This window comes from Anoplopoma fimbria, chromosome 7 (genome assembly GCF_027596085.1).
Source record: "Anoplopoma fimbria isolate UVic2021 breed Golden Eagle Sablefish chromosome 7, Afim_UVic_2022, whole genome shotgun sequence".
NCBI classification, from domain to species: domain Eukaryota; kingdom Metazoa; phylum Chordata; class Actinopteri; order Perciformes; family Anoplopomatidae; genus Anoplopoma; species Anoplopoma fimbria.
This window is the reverse complement of record NC_072455.1, coordinates 6,794,008-6,816,914: the sequence shown is the minus strand read 5'-3', so window position 1 is coordinate 6,816,914 and position 22,907 is coordinate 6,794,008. Positions and strand designations below refer to the sequence as shown.

At 39.7% G+C, this 22,907-nt stretch overlaps 1 protein-coding gene across 1 annotated transcript in view; it reads left to right on the top strand.

The window, feature by feature from the left end:
* The first annotated feature begins 7,975 nt into the window (after window positions 1-7,975).
* The window catches only part of myocd (myocardin), a 103,074-nt gene continuing 88,142 nt past the window's right edge, over window positions 7,976-22,907 (top strand). The window contains exons 1-2 of the mRNA XM_054601313.1: window positions 7,976-8,058; window positions 22,602-22,659. The gene's annotated coding sequence lies outside the window, so the exon portion shown is untranslated. The remainder of the gene's footprint in view (window positions 8,059-22,601; window positions 22,660-22,907) is intronic.

The window sequence follows — 22,907 nt, the reverse complement described above, 5'->3', positions numbered from 1 at the left end:
AGGCATCATCCATACAGTGCCTTCAGTCTGGCAATAGTACATTTTGGCACACATGAGCACCTCTCCAAGCTTTCAAGTCAATCTAGTCCAGCGTGATCTCACTTTCATACGTGAAATGACCACAACCTCTTAACAGTGCATTACATGGGAGTTAAATGCGTTAAAAGTAAGTGTGGCCACCACAGAAACATTTAGATTTAGGCAACAAAACTACTTGGTTAGGTGCAGGAGAGAAAAGATCATGGTTTGGGTTAAAATAAATACCTGTGTTAGGTAAATGAACTTACATAGCTTATGTTATTCAAACTAAGGCAAGTGAACAGCAGTGTCCTGGCTAACCGTTCCATTACTGAGGCATCTGTCCACCCAAACCTCCTTCCTTTGTGGCCCTCGATTAAAACATATTAATCAACTTGGGATTTTGTGATTCCATCACAACAAAGGGATCCCAGTTGACTTTCTGTTGGCCTCTTTTCCTTGCAGTGACTATGTGCCACCACCACGTAATGTGTTTTTAAGAGATGGTGGTCATTTCCCGTGTTTCTTTTAGATCAGGCTGATCTAATCCTGTCATCAGGCCATCTCATGACGGAGTTCCTCAATCAATTGGCATCTGAATGTTTTCCTTCAGACGAGCACTGGCATGGGCAGTCGCTCATATTTGAACCAGGTGATGGAATTTCACATCAATATTTCTCATAATATAGACTAAATAATCACTTATCGCTGCTTTTTTGGAACAAATGATACACACGGATGGTGTTACAGCTAAAAAATTCAGCTTTATTTTCTCACCTGACACTTTTATTAATGAAGAGATGTCTGTAGAAACATATTGAGGGGAAAAAATAGAGAATTTGAGAAAGGGATGTTGTGAAATTGATGAGGAGATGTACTGCCCGCGTAAAGGATGGGATTGCATAAAATACATATACAGTACTTAATAGAGCAGGCCTGTGCAGATATTTAGGCTAGACACTTGCTGCTTATTTGACTCATGAAGGAAAACAAATTAAGCCTCAGCTGAAAATAAACTCTTCACTATTGACTACTGAACGTATTTGACATAGTTGTAACCGTAATCTCTGGAATGCACACCATATTCTCACACTCCTAAAAAAACTATTTATATACTGTAGTAGTAATTTCCTTTGGTGGACACGTCTTGCTGCCTGGATTACCTTCATAGGCAACGCTTTGTCCAATCAATGAAGTGTGACGTCAGTCATATTGTACAGGTCGTTGTAGATGGTGGGAATGTAAATCACAGGACATTGACTTGTTGTTACATTTGGGCTACTGAAACACTTGGATGAAATTGCTATGAGTTTGGTCAAAGGTGCTGAAGAATTCACTCAGTCACTATAGAAAGGGCGTCAGCAAAGTGAATGAACGTAAATGTTATCTTACTTAGAAAGTATTTTCCTGTTAACAGAGGTTTCCAGCTGACATAACACACACACATACATACAAACACATATTATCCTGCAAATTACACACAGAGAGAGATCTACGTAACATTATGTAAAAATGAAAAGAACAAAAGACACAAGAAAGAAGAAGATCATTTTCAGCTGTCGCTCCTTGGCTAGCTGTTCTAAAACCAATCAAGTGACATGTTTAAAAATACAAACAAACATTAAGATGCCAAATTTTAAGTTCATAGAGCGATTGTGATGTTTCAAATTAGCATTGACTTTTCCTAACCTGTGCTTTGGGTTCCCTAACATAACCATAAATAATCAATTTTGCTTTAATTTCCAGGAGTAGATATTAAAGGGAAAACAAAGGAGATATGTAACAGGGGATGTTTGCATGTTTCTTTGGTATGAACATTTTCCGTTATTGGCTGTTTGTTAAGGATAAAAAATGTAATCCATTGAATATGAACATGGCTTTCAGGTATCAGTACTGCATATTTACATGGTACAGCTGGAAACATTGTTTGGTTCTGGACTACACAGTGCTACCAAGATCTGTCATTGCCACATGCTCTTCTGGTGTTGTACTGGCCATACACATACGTCACTGTCAGCCTGTGTTGTGGGCTGATATCCTTCACGGTAGATCTCTGTCTGTGTTTGGGACAGAAAAAGGCTCTAGGAAGTTGTTATAGCTGCTAAGGCTTTTATAGGCAAGTCAACCTAAACAGGGGTTCCTTTAAGTACAGTACATCAGCTGCATGTGGACCAGAGAGGGGTGATGGTTGTAGGGGGCTGAAGGGTCTACACTCGTCAGTTTAAGGTGAATGAGTAATATATTCTCATTGCAATAATTCATACTGCAGCCCGCCGTCTCAAACTGGACTGCAAATAAATAATCACAATGAAAAATATATAATTCTTGACCTCCATTGTAATCACATCACAAATCGAGAGCTTATCTATAAGCTTAAACCTGCTGTTCCAGGCCGAGGGTAGCTTTCCCAGGAAAATGGTATCAATTTGCTCCTAGTCATTAGAGCACATTGTTGACTGGGATGGCATGCTGTAGAGCCAAGCTTGATGGGACCCAGGCCTTTAATCAAAAGACCAGCTTTCCCACAAAAGGATCTGCTCTGTGTTTGACACTGGAAAGGAAAACCCATTTCAGACTGGGAGTTTAATGGTTTAGACAACTGTGGGTAGTTTGCAGGGATGATTGAAAAGGTTTCGGCCTTTTTTTTTTTTTTTTTTTCAGATCTCCCCTCCTCTTTTAAGGGGGAAAGAATGAAAAACAAAACAACACATTCTCTCCCTTCCTCCTACTCACATGCACACCCGTGGAGACAGAGGCGTCCAACAGAAACACCAAACAGAGCTGCTATTTTGGTCTGAACAGGCTATTATTTTTAGAAAAAGTGACATACTCTATGTGGAATTACAACATCATAAGGTCACTCCATACCCCCTTTTTTCAGCCCACTGCCCTCAAGCATATGACTCACCACAAATAATGTAGTGACGTTACCTCATTCTATCCACCCTCATGTTCTCATCAAAAATCTGATCTGCGGCTCATTGACCTGATTCAATCAAAGGGGGGAACTCTTACCATCCACATAAATCTGCTTCTTATTTATACAGATGGTTTGATATCACCGTCCCACAGGTGAAGCTGACGGTGTGATCAGAAGTCTTACTAGTCCAGATGTCTTTGCTTTACATTTGCCGATCATGAACCAGCTCCATAACTTTCTCCAGCTTTTCACAGCACATCTTTAACATTTGTTTGCTTGTGAATGAAATGCAGCATGTGTATATAACAGGATAATGTGGCTGTTGGTATGCCAGGCTGACATGCACAAAACACATGTTTCCAATTTCTTACTCACTTCAAGTGTTTGGTCCAACCAGTGATGTAGTTTGAAATTAAAAGGTGGGTAATCTCTAAGCCTTGGTCGGTGATCTCCATGAATCAAAGCATTGCTAATAAACAACAGGATGACCAAAGAATCATAACAATGTTCATTTAATAGGGAATTTTATTTATTTAGTAAATCTCTAAAGTCTAAGTTTACAAAATGTTTAAGAGGAAATCGTAAAACTGTACATATAATGAAAGACCAATGCAAAAGGGGGGATTACAAGGAGATTAAAAAAAATAAATGTAAAATAAAATGAGGTAAAAGACATGTTCAAAGGCAAGACTATAAAATGTGTTTGAAGATGTGGCTATTAATGATGATAATGAATTCCCCACTTGAAGCTCATATGGCAGCATTCTGGTCTGCAGGCCTTCATCCATCAGTCTGGGGTAAGGTAAACTAAGTCAATAAGGAGAATCACAGATATCTTCCTTTTACTCTACTTTTAAGTGTGGTGCCAGAACAAACTTTATAACTGCCGTACATTTTACCCATCTCAATTTATTAAGTCTTCCACTGCATTGGTGGAAGGGTGGCACAAAACGTAGGTTGCAATCCTCAATTCAGAACGTTTTAGTTTATCTTTAATCCTGCCTTGACCCGCACCCGATCACATCGGTACACCAAAAGATTTGACACTGGGTGCACAGCGGAACTTGTGCTTTTTTGTGGCGCCCTGTTCTTTCATTCGTAAAGTTGTGCTTCATGTCTGTGTTAAAATAGTAGCAACGATCTTTAGAGCTATCGTCTGGGACAGAGGTGTTAACTCGAGTCAGTCTCCCATTCCTTCCTGCACAATTTATTGGATTTCCTCACTTTGGCATGATGCTAGCTAACTAGGTTCTGTCGTCTGCAGACCGCAGCTTTAGCATAGCATGCTGCTAACCTGGAACTCTAACCTCAGGGGTGCAGAGACAGAGCCTTCATGGAAATTAACCAGGCAGAAACCTCAGATTCTGGCGATTGAAGCCAATCCGGAAGTGTCTTAAAACTTCTATTCTCTCTGCTGCCCAGCAGGGGTGACTCCTCTGCTTGCATAAAGAAGTCAGATTGTATGGAAGTCAATGAAAAAATTACTCCACTTCTCGCTTGATTTATTCCCTCAGTAAACATTGTAAACATGAGTTTATGGTCTCAATCTCTAGTTCCAAGTCTTCTTCAATACAGCATGATGTTCATTTAGTAAATTATGGTCCATTTAGAGTCAGATAGACCATAAAGCAGGGTATGCTTTAGGGCGGGCTTAATGTGATTGACAGGCCGGCACTGATAACACAGCGTTTTAGGGTTTTGGGGTTCAGTATCTTGCCAAGGACACTATGACATACAAACTGGAAGCCGATCTTCTAATTAGTGAATGACCCGCTCTAGCTCCTGAGCCACAGCCGATAACTAAATTAAGGTTGTGTTTAGCAACAGCAAAACTAGAGACATATCAGATATTCACCAGTAACTAATTTACTGTGCACTGTGGCTGGATCCTCGCGTTGTCAGGAGATTACATCACAACAAGCTAGTATCCACAACATAGTCTAAGACATTATTAAAACCTAAAACCTTGAAAAATAAGCAGCATATAATGAACTGCTCCACCTCCTTCTTCATGAAACACACAGACAGAAATGGATAATTTCCCCTCCACAGGGCAGTTTACTGGAATACTACTACTCAGTAGCCTATATTCAAGAAAACATGGTCCTCATTCTTCAGCCATATCAAAAGAAATAAAAATGTGCCCAGCGGCATAACAGAGAAAATTGTTTATGACTTATTTCTGTATTTATTTCATGTAGCATGCAAAATTATCTTTTCAGTCACTATCACAACAAACATTTAAACATCATCAAAATAAAGCCCTAATGATACTGATGATGATTTTGAACGTGTAAAGTGAATTCTGAATATAGCATACCTAGGTGACACAATGCTGACATGAACATTACATTTTTAACTGTCTGTCTTCATCAAGGCTAATATGAACAACTGTCCAGGCCAACCTCAACCTGTTACACAATCCTATTTAGTGAAATGGGATGACATGCCCACTGCCATCAGACTGTATAACAACAGCGGAGACCACAGTCTGTCAACATGCTGACCAGCCCCCCCCCCATGTGGATATACTGTACATTTTTATTCCTGTTCTAATTTTTTATTTTGTTGTATAGTATGTGTATTTATTGTCTGTGTCTGTGTAGTTGAGCTGCTGCAACACTTGAATTTCCCCCATGGGGATCAATAAAGGAGTATAATTAATTAATAGGTCCTGCCGCGGAGGAAGTCACCCAGTGTGGCAACTGTGGCTCAGTCCTCCTCCAATCAGAGGATCGGTGGTTTCATCCCAGGCTCCGGCAGTCCATGTCGATGTGTCCTTGCCCCCAAATTGCTCCCGCAGGCTGTTCCTGCGGTGTATGTATGTGCATGAATGTTAGTTAGGGTCCTGATGGGCAGGTGGCACCTTACTTGGTAGCCCCTGCCATCAGTGTATGAACAGTTGTGAATGGGTGAATGCTGACATGTAGTGTTAAAAGAGCTTATATATAAATGGTCATTTTGCGGGCAAAGTATTCCTTTAAATGGTATGGTTTTAGTTTGGGAAATACTGAGTATACGACTGGATAAATGAGACTTGGTTAACATCGCACTATAGTTGTGTGAATTTGTAAACTGATATTTTGCCATCGTTTTGCTGTTGACAAACCTGGCCTCCATTTACTTAAATTCATTAAAACGTTTCTATGTTTTTTGATTCTCGATTCACTGTGAATGAATTACAATATAACATATTTGAACATATTTCTTGCTTTTTCCCTGATGGTCTGAAAAAGTTGCTATATTACTCACGTTTTAGAAACAAAGTTGCTAAGAGCGTCTGAAAAGGCGCTTAATCTAGGGATCTCTCTGTCACACACATACACACATGGTGTGAGCAAAGCCCCACCATTGGTGTAACAGAATAAAATAAATACACATAAAGTAGGTAAATAAAGTTTGTTTCTTTCGTAAAGGGGGGGCGGGGGACCCCAGAGATAACATTGCTATCCAGCGGGACACTACAGTGTGCTAACGTTAATTTAAAGCTACACAACGTTGCCAAGCAAAGTACAGATTACTGTGTGAAGGAGGAGGTTAAATTAATGACTAGTAGTAGTACAGGATACTGTATGAAGGACGGTGTTTGAAATTAATGGAAATTACCTATAATATAGTACTTCTAAAATCAGTAACTAATCCGAGTATTTCCTTCACTACTGATAAATACAGATGCGCCTGTGAGGCACAAAGGCTCACTAAATGCCTTAATGAGTGTCTATATTATGTGACCATACTTTGTGGCCTTCAGGGTCACCAAGTCTCAACCCAACTGAACACCTGAAGAAGGAAATACACAAATGCTAATAATGTCAGCATCTTTGTCCTCTCATTCCAGTGGAAGTATGTGTTTTCCAAGAAAGCCACTTGGGTCTGCAACAGCAACATAAATTATTTATAGTAAACCTGCTCACATCCGCTGAAATGGCTAATTAATTCTCCAAGGATCCTCCGTATGAAGCCTTTTGTTTTGTATACATGTGGGAAGGCAGGTAACAGGAGGTCTAGCATTAGGACCCAGGCAAAGGGGCAGAGTCTATAAAAGGGGTTGGGACACTCACCTGCGGCTTTCTTTCTGAGCCGACACACCTGAGAGAGCAGCTGAGGCCAGCCTTTGTTTGGTGTCTCATTTGATTCTGCATGGTGAGGTTCTTAAACTGGGAGTGAATTTACAAAGTTTCACTTTAGTATTTTTTTTAATGTAAATTTGGCAAATTCAGATAAAATGCTACTTCAACCTTAGTATGTGAACTTGTCATCGTAGCATGTCATTTGCATATCTTTGCAATGTGTTTGTAAGCGTCACTGTGTGCAACTAAAATGGGGTTGTGAGTAATACTTTAGGTAAAAGATGGGTATGAACATATGGTGGGCTGTTCAGAAGCGGAGTACTTGAGGCCGACAGTCTAATAAGCAGATGTTATTCTTGCTCAAGATGTTCACTACTTTGAGAAGTGACATCAGCTGCCTTCACCATACTCATTTTACTACATATCCATTGCACGCAAACTGACACGTTTCCACAATTTATGAAGTGCTGAATTCTTGTTTTTACAAGCACACAGGTAATCTGGTTGTGATCAGGTTTTGAGTAAATTTCCTAATCCTAGTTTCAGAAACCCTGGTAAAGGCCTTTTCCTGGTTTTAAGAAATCAATGGTGCTGGAACCATATAGTGGTATTTAAACACCATATGCAGGGTTCTGATGACTGCCTGTGGCCTCTGCAGATAGAAAAACAGAAAACGTGGAAGTCACTTACAATGAAGAATCTCATTGTAAGTGAATGACCAGGTTACCGCATGTACATATAAAAGTCAGAACCCAAATAAGTTCAAAACCAGTATAAGACTTTCTCAATGATAAACTATTACACTTGCTGCCACATGATTATGTCAGCCAGCAATATTCCAAGAGACATTTAGCTATGACACCAGTAACAGGAAGGAAGTCCCTGTCAGATCTGCAATATGCAAACCAGTGAGGAGGCATGCCGAGTGCTTTGCATGCTGTACAGTTGTTGGACATGGGAGCAGCAGCAGCTGGTGTGAGGATGCTCTGCTCTGGGGAATTACTGTACAGGAAATTGGACGTAAAATGTCAGAATAATCACATATCTGAGGTGAGTTATGGACCAAGCCTACAGTAGTGAAGTTAATTAAAACAAGTGAATCCAATTGCTGTTGATGGAGAGCAGCTGCCGGAGCAGCATTTGTTGGGTAGAACCATGGGGCCAATGTTGAGGTCCGTAGAACACAATGGTTATTCGAGACTTTCATTTGTGTACAATTAGATTAACAAGCCAGAAGACTTGAAAAACCTCATGGCGTGTGTTGTGTTTGATAGAAATAGGAATGTTAGAGGCCTAGATCTGATTGTCATGGTGTCCTGGTTAACTCATGCTCCCTGAGGGTATTCTGATATCCTAACAACACGATAACTCGCCTCTGTGGATTTACAGAAAAACAAGGTTAGTGTTTGCTTGCAGTCGTGAACAAACCCTCTTATCCATGTGTTTATTTACGGACACTGAATCAATTCATCTGTAATACAGCCAATAGTCATGTACTGGATAAGCTTTAGTTTCAAAACATTTGGATTTAATTATCATGGGGATATGATATCCAAACAATCTGGTTTCTTCCATTAATAACATGATTGCAGCATGGCAGTGCGAGCTCAGGCCGCAGTGTTTACATATATTTTCATGGATTTGGAACTTGTTTACTTACTATTATTGGCATTAGGCAAAACTCAATTTAGAGTAATGATACAGTGTATGTTTTTAAGTTTTAAAAGATCTGTGAGGAAGTGTCCTGGTTCCACAGCCTGCTGTATCCCATCTGAAAACAAACAGTACTCATGTGATTTTTCCAGAATAAAATAATTCTCACTTGCTTCGGCCGTTTGCAGGTCAGTGCAGTCGACGTGAGTAAAAGGAAACAGGCCAAAGCTTTTGTGTAGCTGATATCCGCAGCTCTGTGCATTGAGGAAACGTAAGCAGTGTGTTACTTTACAGATAAAGCACTTCATTGGATAATGTTCTAATTATAGGCATTCACCACTGTGCAAAGTTTGAGTAATCTTGAGAACTTTCGCTGTCCTCTTCCAGATCAAAGTTTTGGAAAGCAGGGCTGCAGTGTTGGGAGCAGTTTTACATTTGGCTCCAGCTTTTCATTTGAGTCTTTTAAAATTAACATTAACAGTTTGTTTGTCCCATTTTAGTAGTTTAACTATTTTTGCAGTCTATGTTTTCACCAAAAGATAGTTTTCCTCATAGAAATTTTAGTCTCAAGCATTCTGAGGCTACAGCTGTTGTTATCTTTAATCATAAAGGTAACCATGGTTACATGGTCAAGTGCATTGTTACTAAGTAATACAATAGACCCTTGTACAGGCGTTAAATAAAATTTGTGTGTATATGTTGGCAACAGAAGTAGCGTTTTGCCTCATCCATCCAGACGAGTTAGAGAGATTTAAACAATTGTTTAAAACTGTTACCAGCATCAAAATGTCTGGTCTCATGTTGCGTTGTCAGAATCAACACCCCAATAACAAACTCAAGCTCTACAGAGTTTTGACAGGATCAACACCGTTACAGGTGTTTAAGTGGAACAAGTGGCTGTGTTAACCGGTGACTTTCAGCCGAATGCGTCTGTGGTTGCTCGTAGTAACTTATGAGTCTGTATTTAAAATTGATCAAGTCTTTTACAAGGACACTTAAATGTTCTGCTGATGTTTTCAACAGCTGTTGCACTACAACCAACCCCGACGCATTCGACTGAGAGTTTCAGTTAACATCGTCACTGGTTAAAACTAAACACTGGGTGCGTGCTGTTGAACCTATTGACTACCATTGTCCATTTTAAAACTCTAAAGTCAAACCTATATCATGGTGTTGGAAGTTCTGTACATCAACACAGATAGCAAAGTGACTTGTAGCTCCTAATGTCTCTCTGGTGTAACATTACACGCTTGGTTTCTCCACCAAATACATGTTTATATCTGGCCACCTGCTAAAGAATTCTATCAACTCACTAATAGCAAACGGATCTGGAAATTTGTTTGGGTTGCGTTCCCAATCATGCTGGTTAATGTTCTTAAATAGCCTAACAAGCCATTGCACCGTTACCAAACTGCTTGCGCACACTTATGTGCGTCATCATTGTTTACAAAGTGTAAAAGACTCTATACAGTAATCTTTCACAAACTCTGTCTCTACAGAGCCACTCACTCACTGTTGTTATTGCAGCCACTGTTCTCTGCGACAGCAGCTTAAGTATTGAACAACGTCAAAGGAAAACTATAGTTAATTACCAGAGTTTAATAATGTATTTTGGCCTTAGGTTCAGTAGAACAGTTTCACAGTCAGGGATCAATGTCATCAGCACGGGCACGCTCAGATTCATGGTTTGCTCTTTTGTTGCTGCTTCTGGTCTAGTTTTAAGTGTGATTTTGCATGAAATGATTCCATAAATACTTTGTTTCTTTCCAGTAGTGGTAGCTAACATTTCTGGCAGGGACATGTGCCGACAGTTTTTTGTGAGGCTTAAAGAGAAAACCAGAAAAAAGAGCTATAATGCTTGGCTGTAAAGCTTTCTACCGTTATGGTAATCCAAGGGACATGTGTCCTCTCTGTCCAATGCAGGATAGGAGGCCGCACATAGTTCACTGAACAGTTGTCATCAAAGGTCTTCAATGTTATTCACTTCAAACATTGTGTCATTTCAAGAAGCGATATATCCATATTTGAAACAAATAAAAGACTTTGAGAGGCAGAGAAATGGAACAAATACACAGTTGACCTGGTACTAAAGGGGGTAAAACAAGTAAATTTGTCCATTCAACTTCTGTTGCATTTTTGCTTAAATATAAATATTTTATATGTTCCATCATAACTGTGGCTCAGTGGAGAGCAGGGTCGTCCTCCAATCAGAGGATCGGTGGTTCAATCCCCGGCTATGGCAGTCCATGTTGATGTGTCCTTGGGCAAGACACTTAACTTGCATTCTGTCCATCCTGGGAGAAGGATCCCTCCTCTGTCGCTCTCCCATAGGTTACTTCCTTTTTTCTCCCTGTTAAAGGGTTATTTTTAGGGGAGCTTTTCCTGTGCCGATGTGAGGGTTCCGGGACAGAGGATGTCACATGTGTACAGATTGTAAAGCCCTCTGAGGCAAATTTGTAATTTGTGATTCTGGGCTATAAAAGATAAACTGAATTGAATTGAATTGAACTCCGAGTTGCTCCCGAAGGCTGTGCCATCGGTGTGTGGATGTTGTATGAATGTTAGTTAGACTTAGAGTTCTAGAGTCCTGATGGACAGGTACCCCCTCCCATCAGTGTATGAATGGTTCTGAATGGGTGAATGATGATATGTAATGTAAAAGCACTTTGAGTGGTCAGAAGACTAAAAAAGCGCTATACAAGTACAGTCCATTTACCATCATTTATTTCAATTTGAGTGCATTTTTAAATCAATTTTTCATCAGTGTTTTCATGTTGTCATTTATTAATTGTTATTGTGTACAAGTTTTCTAGTATGTGTGTGTATTTGTGTGCTTGCTTGTTCAGGTGGACCACTAATGGCCGAACCATTCTCTCGGGGTTTGTCTTCTTGATTAAGTGTCTGTGCATTCCTCTGAGTTTAAGTAACAATAATGTTATGCTTCATGTTTTTTCTTCTTAAATCCAGAGGAGACCAGGGAGACACTTGATTTATCTCCATTGTCTCTCAGCTAATTCATGAGAAGTGTTTGTATTGAAGATATATCTGAGAAACGGTCTCTAGCTGTGTAAGGTTCCTCTCTACTCTCATGTTGTGACCTACTGGAGATAAAAGCAGGCAGCAGTCACAGTGTCCAGTTTCACTAGGAGACAGATCATTCAAATGGCAGGAGACAAATCATTTAAATAGACTGGTTATATTGTCAGTCATTAGGGCTTAGGTTGAGTGCTGTGCTCGTATTTCAAAGAGCTCTCTACTCTGAACTGGTTTTCATATTCACTATCTATTGGTTGACCTGGCATGAAAGGGCTGTACCACTTTAGTCCACAGCCTGTCGGTCATCTCGACCTGCTAATTAACCTGCTAATTATAGCGTCTTATTTATTTCTCTGTTGATTTTGAACCTTACATCAAGGGTTGTATTTTGACCTCCCCGTGAAGTGAATCCACTGCTCTATAGTGTCCTTTTATCTCTCTCTGATAACACTCTCTTTGGTTTCCCTCAAGACACACTCATATTCACTTAACACTCACATCTGTTGATGTGTCCTCCCATTTTCTGCTAAGTCCTGTGCATTTGTCTGTAGTGTGTTTCAATATAGGCAGTATATTGAATGAGCATAACCTGACTGCTGTTTCAGTATGATTAGGGACATGCAAATACCATGGTGCTGGTATATGGGCTATGGGTCGTCACACTGTAGTCAGTATTGTGATGTCTGAACTGTGACGGTGATACAAAAAAATACACAGCATGTAAAAACTGTTGATTAAAACTATTTATTAACTAATTTTTTTTTTTCAGAAAAATATCACTAAGCTAAAAAGGGCAATATGATGTGGACAAACTGGTATGAAGATAAAAGTGATAATTGACAAAAATATCACACCAAAGTAGTATGTCAAAACGTAGAGAAATAAAACCAAATCCATGTGCATGGTAAGAAACCACCAGAGGTAAGCTTACAATTAAAGATGAACTGCATAAAGGAGCATAATCAATATTAGCATTGACTGTTCATGCAGCTGAATGCTACCCAGACTGGCTGCATGTTACTAGTTTGCTCATGAATTAGCACTTGAACCATTTTACACATGTGTCCAATTAGACTTCCAGTAAACTGAATTGGCTCACGGATGCTACATAATTTGGGTTGCTGAAATGCAGCCTATGGGTTCCTATGATGTCTAATTACATGACATGAGTAATTTCAATAATAAGTAATGTGTTTGGATTATGCAGAAGTCTGTCCAGATGTAAAACATCTGTTTTGATCCTGCAGATGTGCTTTTGTTACTTTACATGGTATTGTGAGAGCTGCTGTCAAGTTCAACTCTTATGTAAATCCCCGGCTGTAAGAGTATATGCATGTGCTAATAGCAACATCTCTCTTCTACCATCTGTACATATTGTAAATTCAAAGTGAAATGAATTGCATTGTCCCATGTAAAGCAGGGAGTGCTTTTGGCATGTTGGCAGGATGGAGTCACACAGTAGCATTATTGTACTATGTAATAGCCACAAGGCTTTTCAAAGAGAGGAGGCCTTTAGATCCCTTAATGAGTCAGGATGTGAACTTTTGCTTTACGTGTCACATACGGTCAAATAAAAACATCAGGATGATCCCCATGATGAACAGCAGGTCTGCTAAAGCAAAGACACAAGAAGACTGGATGGACATTTAGGGATTCAGCACCAGGAAAGCGAGGGAGAGTAATGATATCAAACTAGAGGTAATCCACACACACTGGCTTCTGACTTTAGCTAAGCTTCTGCAACAACACAGGTATGTCTTCAGTTTTTTTAGCCACACGCTACACATATTTTTTGTTTCTAGTCTTTTCTTTGTCAAAGCAGGTAATTAAAACTTAATGGACACCCAGGATGGGCAATAGTTCCTAATATGGGCACTGGCCTTCAGTGGAAGAGGTCAGATTTTGATGTACTGATAAAAACATTTGAATGAGGCATCAAAAAGGCCGGAGATAGAGTTACCGAGAGATCTGGCAGGGAAACACCTTTGCAAAACTTTAATGAGTTTATTCTGCTGCTGTGCACAAATGGTTTTAAGATGTCATTATGAATTCTTGAGGCGGAATCTGTCTAATACTTTGGTGGGTTTGTGACATGGCTTAAAGGGATTGACTTCATGAGACTTAATCCATGTTCAGACCCAGATGCTCCCTAGTCTCTTTGACCTTTCATTGAGTGCCCGTCTTCCCTGACCTTCACATTCATACCTGTGCAAAGCATCTGCTGCTGGTTCGCTTGGACTTCAAAGTCTCGGTTGTGGAATAATGTTGCGCAGTAGATGACAGGATCCTGTTTGGTTTAGAAAAAGATTGGGTGAGCCTGCAGTTTGTATGAAAAGATCAATACAGTCAGATACATTTACTCTCTAATCAATCACACTAACAAAGAACAGACACTATTTATCTAAGGACTTCATACGTTTTTATTTTTGTTATCAAGATCCAGCCACTTATCATCACAAGCCATAAAATATCAAGCTGACACAGTGTAATGAAGCCTGTGCAGCTGGTGAGCAGGGACATGAAAATGGTGTTGTATGATGGATCAGTCAACACATCATGAGGTTAGTATACTACAGATGGTTATTCCAGCTATTTGGAATATTTAAATGACATAACTACACGGCGAAACATGGTGAGGTGAGGATATGCACACATTTTTCTCCTTCCTAACTTGAAGTTATAATCCCCAAGATTTTTATTATATCTAACCCCATGTTTGATACTAATTATTGCTGGCTTTTTTTGGTATGTTTTAGTAAAAGCCATTCAATGTATATGCATGACATAAGTTGTAATAGGGGCTGCACAGTGGTGTAGTGGCTAGCACTGTCACCTAGCCCCTACCCGGGTTTGATACGAGGTAGGGGTTCTGTGTGGAGTGTGTGTGTAATATATAGAGTAGTTTTAAAAGGCAGGCTGGTACAAAAAGGATCAGCCAGTTTCAGAACTATGGGCGTAATTATGAATTAATCCACTTATATGAATATAGCTGGTATAGATGGAGCATATTGGTTAAGGTTAGGCATTGACCTTGGGTAGTTAGGACCATGAGAGCCCATTGGTAAGGACAAAGGACCTCAGCGTGCATGGCCGCCTGGCCAATCGTAGCGCTTGAATGCTATGCAGCATTGCTCTGCAGTCTTGCAGAGAAAAAAAAAAGTGTGATGTGCTCCGGACAAGGTAAGCTTCATTTTCTTACTTTCTCCGGAGCTTTTGTCTCCATCTCAAGGTCTTCCACACACACAAATAAGTAACCCCTTGTATTTCTGACAGGTGTGTTTAATGTCCCCAGTGGTTAATACACGTCATGTCAAACTGAACTCTGTGACTTGTATTATTATAGACACGAATGTCACAGGAGAAACACATGACCTCACGAATTTCACTCATTTCCTGAAAAGAAAAAAACAAATGAATGCACCAATATATGCTATTAAGTTGTGAAATGTTTACATTACCTTCAATCTCTCAGAATGGATTCATCTTTTTGATCCAACAATAGTTCCTTCTTTTGACGTGTCTGTTATCCCTTTGCAGGGTCTTTGAATTAACCAGACTGTGAGTATACTTTAACAGTGACTAAAAGCATATTTGGCATAATGATTAAATGGCTATAACTTGCCTTAACATTACTGTAGATCAATATGATGATATTGGCTTTCAACTCAAATGCGCTTGTACTTGTAATTGTGAGTATTTCAAATTTGCCGTCATAGGAATGTGCCCAACCATCTGGCCACAGTTAAAGGGACTACATTGACGACTATCACATAGGCTGCAAATACATATAAATGTTTACAATACAGTGTTGGAATGGGTTTTAATTGGATAGTGAGTGAACCTGAGTTTAGACCTCACTGATCTCACTAATCAGATTTAGAATTTCTATGAAAAGACAGTGACAAGCTATTATTTTCTTTAACAGTTTTTTTCATTCTGACTTGGCGGAACATAACTTATTGTGCCTGATTACACTTTGAGTGTTGTAATGCAACCTTTCCCCGAAGAATGTTATGATCTCACACATCAAGCAGATGTTCTCAATCAATATTTGTTGATGTGAAAGCCCATTAGTTTGCTAATTACATTTGCATAAACATTTCACCATTTCATATTTACTATGCTAACTTGGTTTTCATACAGCGTTTACATACAGTGGCCCTCAAGTGCTTACACATGTTTGGTGTAAATACTGTTTGGCCCAAGTAACAATGTATACACATACATATGCAGCCAATCACATACTGCTCTTGTGAGTATCATGGCCACACACACATACGCAAACCAAATATCAGCAGCAGTATCCTGCACTAAACAGCTTGCATTCCCCACCAATGACCTGCTCAGAGTAAACAAACATGTATCTGCTTTTCCAGCAAACCAACAGTGTGCTGGTGCTGTTTGTTTGGTGGACACCCCGGCCTGATGTAAACCATAATTGAACTTTGTTTAATGAAAGGTATGATTTGATGAGTTAAGAGGGGTTTTCTGCTCGTAGCCCTGCTTAGCCACAGTTTAGAACATCTAAATTGCTGTGGTTTGGCTGGCTGTCACAGGGGGATCCAGATAATGAATTAATAGCTGAGTCCGGCAGTAAAGGACCTGATAAAATGAATGTGTCCTCTGGCATTTTTGGAGATACCAATATACTTTCATCCTCTGAATGTCGTATATTGCTCCTAAAAAAGGCAGTTACTAACAAGAAGCTTAAGACTACTGGTGCGCCTTTGCAGCTTTGTTGTGTGTACTCCCGCTCATGTGATCGTAGTGTAGTGTGGTTAAAGCATAAAGTTAGCTTTTTACTTGCAATGCATTTTTTTGAATGTGCATCATACGGAGTGTAAACAGCACCAGAGTCCTGCTCTCTGTCCTGCGTTTCGCCTATCAACTGCAGCTTGATCCAGGATGCAATGTTGGAGACAGGTCTCTGTGAAGAAGTGGGCTCAACAGTCACCAACCCCCGTCGCTGGGTTACCTAGAAGTCTTATTTCATCTGTCTTATTTTACTGGGTCCGAACATCAGACAGCCAGGAGTAGGCTGGGTAGTGGAGTAGCCTAATGCGCACATGTCAGTGTTAATATGCTAATTAGCAGATCATATTTAAAATATTAGCAATCTTAGTTTAGGGTGTTAGCATGCTAACATTTGCTGATTAGTAATAAAAAATGAATGTGTGTACAAAATGTCATTGCGATAGGTCCGATATTTGCAGAGATTTTACAGTTTGTGCCACAGGGCTTTCAGATTCTTACAGCGCACCACAGCCTCTATTTTTAGACCTTTGATTTGGAAAGGGAAAAAGGACTCTCTACGTTGTTTCTAAATTGAGACTCAGAGGCCCAGGCATCTTACACTCCACCTGCTTCTGTTGACACCTTTTTCACAGCAGACATTTAAAATGTATTTTAGCCGCAAAGTCATCCCAGGTGCAACGAGTAACATTAATTAATTAGTGTTGGCTGCATTCCTCTCAGGTGTGTTGGTCCCAGGGCCCTAATTTTGTGCATGGTGTTTCACTGACAAGTATTCCTTTTTCTGCTATAACAAGTCAAATATTTGCTGCATATTTTGCTGAAAGGCTAATGCATACAGCACGTGCACTCAGGGCTACTTGCTAATAAAAAAAGAGCACACATCAGAAACATAGCAATGGGAATGTTCAACAACTACAGTGCAGCTCCTATGAATCCTAAGCATGCTACAGTATCTGTTGTGGTGATGAATGCTTATAAAATAATAGTGCAATCTTATCTTGAATTAAAGTTTCTCTCTTTCAGAACAGTACAGTTCAGTCACTTACTGTATGCTCCATATTAAACTGCATTTTCTGTCATTCAAATCAAATGACTGAAAGGGCCACTCACTAACTATATCAGTTGTTTAGCATGAACATACTGTATGGGTGTCATTTAAAAAGATTAAAACCCTCGTGTGTACATTACTGTATATATTTGTTATGTATAAGTATTCATGCTTGTTTTACCTCTCGGTTAAACTATTGTAATTATTTGTATATAGTTGAAGAACAGTCGAATAGTCTGCATTAAATACTGAATGCAGCCATTCATTTTCTAACAGAAAAGAAAGCGTGATCACATAACACCAGCAGTGCGCCATCTTGTTTTTTACAACAAGTGAACAGAGGTGACTATATTTGAATTGCTTTATGGTCTATTCTCTAAATGGACCATAATTTACATGCTGTATTGAAGAAGACTTGAAACTAGATATTGAGACCATAAACTCATGTTTACAATGTTTACTGAAGGAATAAATCAAGAGAGAAGTAGAGTCGTTTTCTCATAGACTTCTATACAATTGGACTTCAGACTTCAAGAGTCGCCCTCTGATGACCATTAGAAAGAATGCAGGTTTAAGACACTTCTTCATTGGCTTTACTTTTCAGACCCACAGGAGGCCGCCTGATTTTATCATCGAGGTCTGAGGGGATTGACTGGCTTTTGGATCAGCATCAAGTTGCCATTTGAGGAACTGCAGTTTTTGTCACTTCAGCGTTCTTCATTTCTCTGCACCTGAGTTTGCTGCTTGACTGTGAACAAATGGTGTCTCTACGATAGCATCACAACTGTGTCTTTACAGAATTGTAGTTGAGATCAAATGAACACACCCCTGCATTTATTTGGTGTTGCGGCTCGTGTGGTCGCTAGTTGGACATTATTTGTACTCAGCCAGTTCCCCAGTAGACCTCTATGATGACAGGTCATGTGGCTCCCAGGAGTTTTGTTGTAATTATTCCTGTGCTACATCCACTATAGTGTGGTATGGGTCCCCTAGAAGTCTGGTTTCATTTGTGTATACTGTTCATTTTTATACGTATATGCCTTCATCATTCATCATCTTACACATACCTTACTAAGCTTCAGACATTTCATGCTCTCTTCTCATAACTGGTTTGTATTATTTGGGTCTTAATATGTTCAGGGAAAGACAGTGGTGAAGGTTTCTGGAAAGTCTGTTCAAAGTAATGGAAGTTATTGTAATCAATTCCAGGTTGTGCAATGCTGTTAATCTGGAAAAGTATGTATAGTTTGTCGCTCCTTCATACCTTATCAGACCTTATGGATAAATATTACACAATTTATTTAGTTTGAAGTCTGCACTGTTAAGCCACATGTAGTACAGAATGAGATGATCGATTCATCTGTTGGCCATATCACACACCTCCTTTGTCTTTGTCCTTGTGAGTCCTCTCACCCCTGGCGGAGGCTTTGGACGCTAAACTAGTCCTCCGTGTGCTCATCTTTCGGATTAATGGCTGTTTTGGCAACATATGAGCTCATGGGTAATTGGCCGAGGTGATGTTTCCTGTTGAATGCTACCTGGATCTTTTGTGGTTGCCTTCATGGTTGGTCTCTTCCCCTGCCAGTAACACTGGTAATTGAGCAGCACTTTTGTGACACTGGTTGTGAACCATGATAAGGAAGTTACACGTTTCCTCATAGTGTCATTGGAGAGAATGACAGTCTAGAATAGCTTTTGCCCTCCGTCATGTTGTATCTTTTTAAATGAGCTAGTGTTCTCATTTACCTTTGACGACTAAGAAAATATATTGGACTTGATCCAACCTTATTTTGAACTTTTATCTTTCAGTTGAATAGTAAATTACAAGAATGGACAAAACTGTTTTCTTTGCTTCTTATAAAACAGCCAATCACAACAGTATCATTCATGTGTTATTATGATACCCTTTCCTCCCTCTCAGCCTCACTATCTGTCTACCACCAGACAGCTTCCAGATGTTGTCATTCCACACCTGTCCTGCAGATGTCCTCAGAGTGTCCTGCCCTGACCTGATCCTGCTCCTCCTGCACAAATAGCAGCCAGGAAGGCAGGATTTCTTTGGCTGTTCAATCTACCTTCTAGATGCCTATATGGAACCATATGAAGTGTTCCCATAAAGTCCCTTAAATCAACCTGCTCTGCTTCAGTGTCTGCATTTGGGTTCTCCCCTCAAACTCCACCTGCTAATGCAACCCTGTCTACTATAAATTACGTCCCCATACAACTAAACTCCATTCAGTTGTTGTTAGACTGTGAAGACTAGGCATTTTAAAACCCTGTAAAAACCTAGTGGACCTTGAGTAAATACTTTTTTGCTAAACTATTTTTGGGAAGGTCAAGAATGAATTCAGTTTTAGGTTGTTCCATATTAACTAACCAAAAACAAATCAGGCCACTGTGTATTGAGGGAGTGAATTATCTTGTGTCATAGTGCAACATAGATCGCACATTTTTGTCATTCTTTGCTAAATGAGTATTAGTGCTGTAACATCTGCCACATTCACACCCACTTTACGCAGTGAACGGACATGTATGAACTTCATTCTTCGGGTCTCTTTTTTAATTTCTTATGCAACTACGTCCATGAATTACTCACCAGGAATAGGTCTGAGGACGGATTGTTTGGATAGTTTTTGCAAATGCTAGTGAAAGAAACCATTTAGTGATAAAGCATTCACTAGGGCTACAGACAATCACCACACTGAAATGAGGAGGAATAATGAAATGACTGCATCCCCGAACCACACATAAGCATATGCATATGAGAAACTTATAGAAATCCTCAGGGAAAAAGGAGCAGAATAAGATTGTTCTGCTGTAGCGGTAGACTTGTGATGTTTAGGTTCACAGTGTGCCTGTAATAACAGTCTAAGTGGTAAGGGGTCTTGGGTTCTCTTGGTTTGAATCCTCTCAGTGTAACTGCCTTGAGCCGCCTGCATACACAGATCAAAATAACAGGGCTGAAAAAGACCAAAGTAAAACTGTCAAGAATGGGCACTGGTCTGGATGAATGGACATGGACGAGCATGTGAATTCTTCCACTGGGTTACGGCCTGTTTGTGTCTTAAAACAGATGTTACACCGAATACATTGCTCAAGGGATGATCGATGTGTATGATTTTTTGAGATAAAAAAACAAACACAAACCAGTCCTTTAAAAATAGATTCTGTGTCACTACTGTCTCTTGGGAGTATGGATAGTAAAGTTGAAGAATGATTTTCTTCTCACGCTAAAAGTTACAAAAGATGCTCTCAATGCTGATGCTTGTCAGTCTATAGATAATGAAAATAGAGGTTAATGCTGTTGTTGTTGGCTGTTTGCCCTTACGGAATACTTGCTGCTGTCATTAGAGTTGCTGAGAGAAATGGCATGACTTCATGTCAGTGTCATTTCCTTGGAAAGGTTTTGTAGTCCTCTTATCACATGAGAAATAATTATGTTCACAGCATCTATTAAACCATGCAGGCAAGCCTTGTTTCTGCAGCGATTTAGCAACTTAATGAAAAAAGTCATGAAATGCAGGTTCTTACTGTGCCATCCAATCGGGTGGTTTGAACTGAAACCAGAATACAGCTGATCTTAATTCATCTCAGTCTCTCGGCTTATTGAAGGATTTATATCTGTTGAACTCTTGTTCATTCTTTCAGGATACATTAACGAAGATGTATGTTGAGAGTGTGTTAGTGTGTGTCTTAAGTTTGTATGTTTTTATGTTTGCTTGTGCAAGATAGTAAAATCAGATGGCTTGCAAAGCCCTCAAGAAATGAAATTCACGCCATTGCTAAACAGGCTGAACTCTAGCTAGCAGGACCCTCCTTTGTTTCCTCTCTTTGATTGTGTGATATCACTCTGCACCAGCTTCAGACGTTGGATCCACATGGTTGTGTAATAAGCTCAGGGTTTTAGCTCTAAGTGCAGAAATCAAGACTTCTCTAATTAACTGGAACATGGCCATTTCCCTGTTGTACCCTTTCCGAGATCCCACTGGGACTGGCAGAGCTGTTGGCCCTCTGTGGGATCCCCATTAACTGTGTGAACATTCTTGTCGTGCTAGTCTGCTGTATTTATTGGCTGCCTGATTACATGCGTGTTTACTTGGCAGTTTGTTGCCCCGCCAAGCATCCTGATCCGCGGGGATAGTTGGAGCTTTCAGGGGTTGTGCTTTGATGCTCTGTCAATCAAAGGCAGAAACCAAACACATGAGGCCATTCTCAAATCCCCATCCAGCACTTCTGATGGAGAACAGTGATGTTGATGATGAGAGATGGGGTTAAGTTGAAACTGTTCATGCTGATGGCTGTAGTTATTGGTCAATCACAATTTTGTACATTAAAAAATGAAACGGAATACAAAAAAATATATTTTAATCATTAAATACACTCAGAGGGCAACTTTATAAGGTACCACTGTGCTATATAAGCTATTCAATACAACACAACTGCTCAACCATAAATTCTTCCTTTACCAAGTTTACAATGTTCAGAACGTTTAGAAAAGCTTACACATTCTGTCATGTGTTTATTACTCAGTTCCTAGTTATAGGTTAGATATGCAGGGTTCAGAGCATTAATATAGCAGCAAATAATTATTATCTGTAATATAGTGGATTCATGTCTGACAAACTAAACCTGAGTTGCTGATTGTTGGAACAGTGGAAAGACTAACCAAGACGGGTCTGATGAGTTTTACGAAGTTTCTGCCGAGTTTGAATGACATGTGTTCATCGACAAGGTAAAATTACTACGTTTTTCAATGGAATTTGGTGGCTTGAGGAGAGCATATTAACTGTGTGTATTGTACGTTAATAAATTATAATAACTGTCCAAAGGTGTTCAAAAAATATAATCAATATAATTCAGTCCAGTACACCAACACCACTAACGGCACGACTTCAATGTTTCAACTTGTAATTTATTGACATCTCTATGACAGTATCAACAAGAACTGAGGCATCATAAATCATTATAGGTGTCATAAAAGTCGACATCATGTTTGGACAGCTGTATTTTATAGCATTAGATTACAGGTGTAACTAATATTAGATTACAGGTGAGCTGAGTATTAATCATTTTTAGCATTATCACCATATCTCTCTAACAGGTGGAGGACACCAGGCTGTGGCTTGAAACAGGAATGACAAGTGACAACCAGTGAAAAGGTAGGATGTCATCCCTCCATTTGTTTAATAGCTCTGTGTCTTGGATGAGAATTATTGACAAGGGAACGATTTGATTTCAGTGCATTTGTATTTCTGCAGTGCCTGTTCAAAACAGGCCTATTCAGAATTAAATGGGCTGATTGAGGTGTTGCCGCTTGCAGCTTTCTGAAGACCCGCTCACTCAAACAACTTAACACTCAACACTGTGCTTCCTTTGGTCTTCAACAATGCACCTGCCATGACTTAGC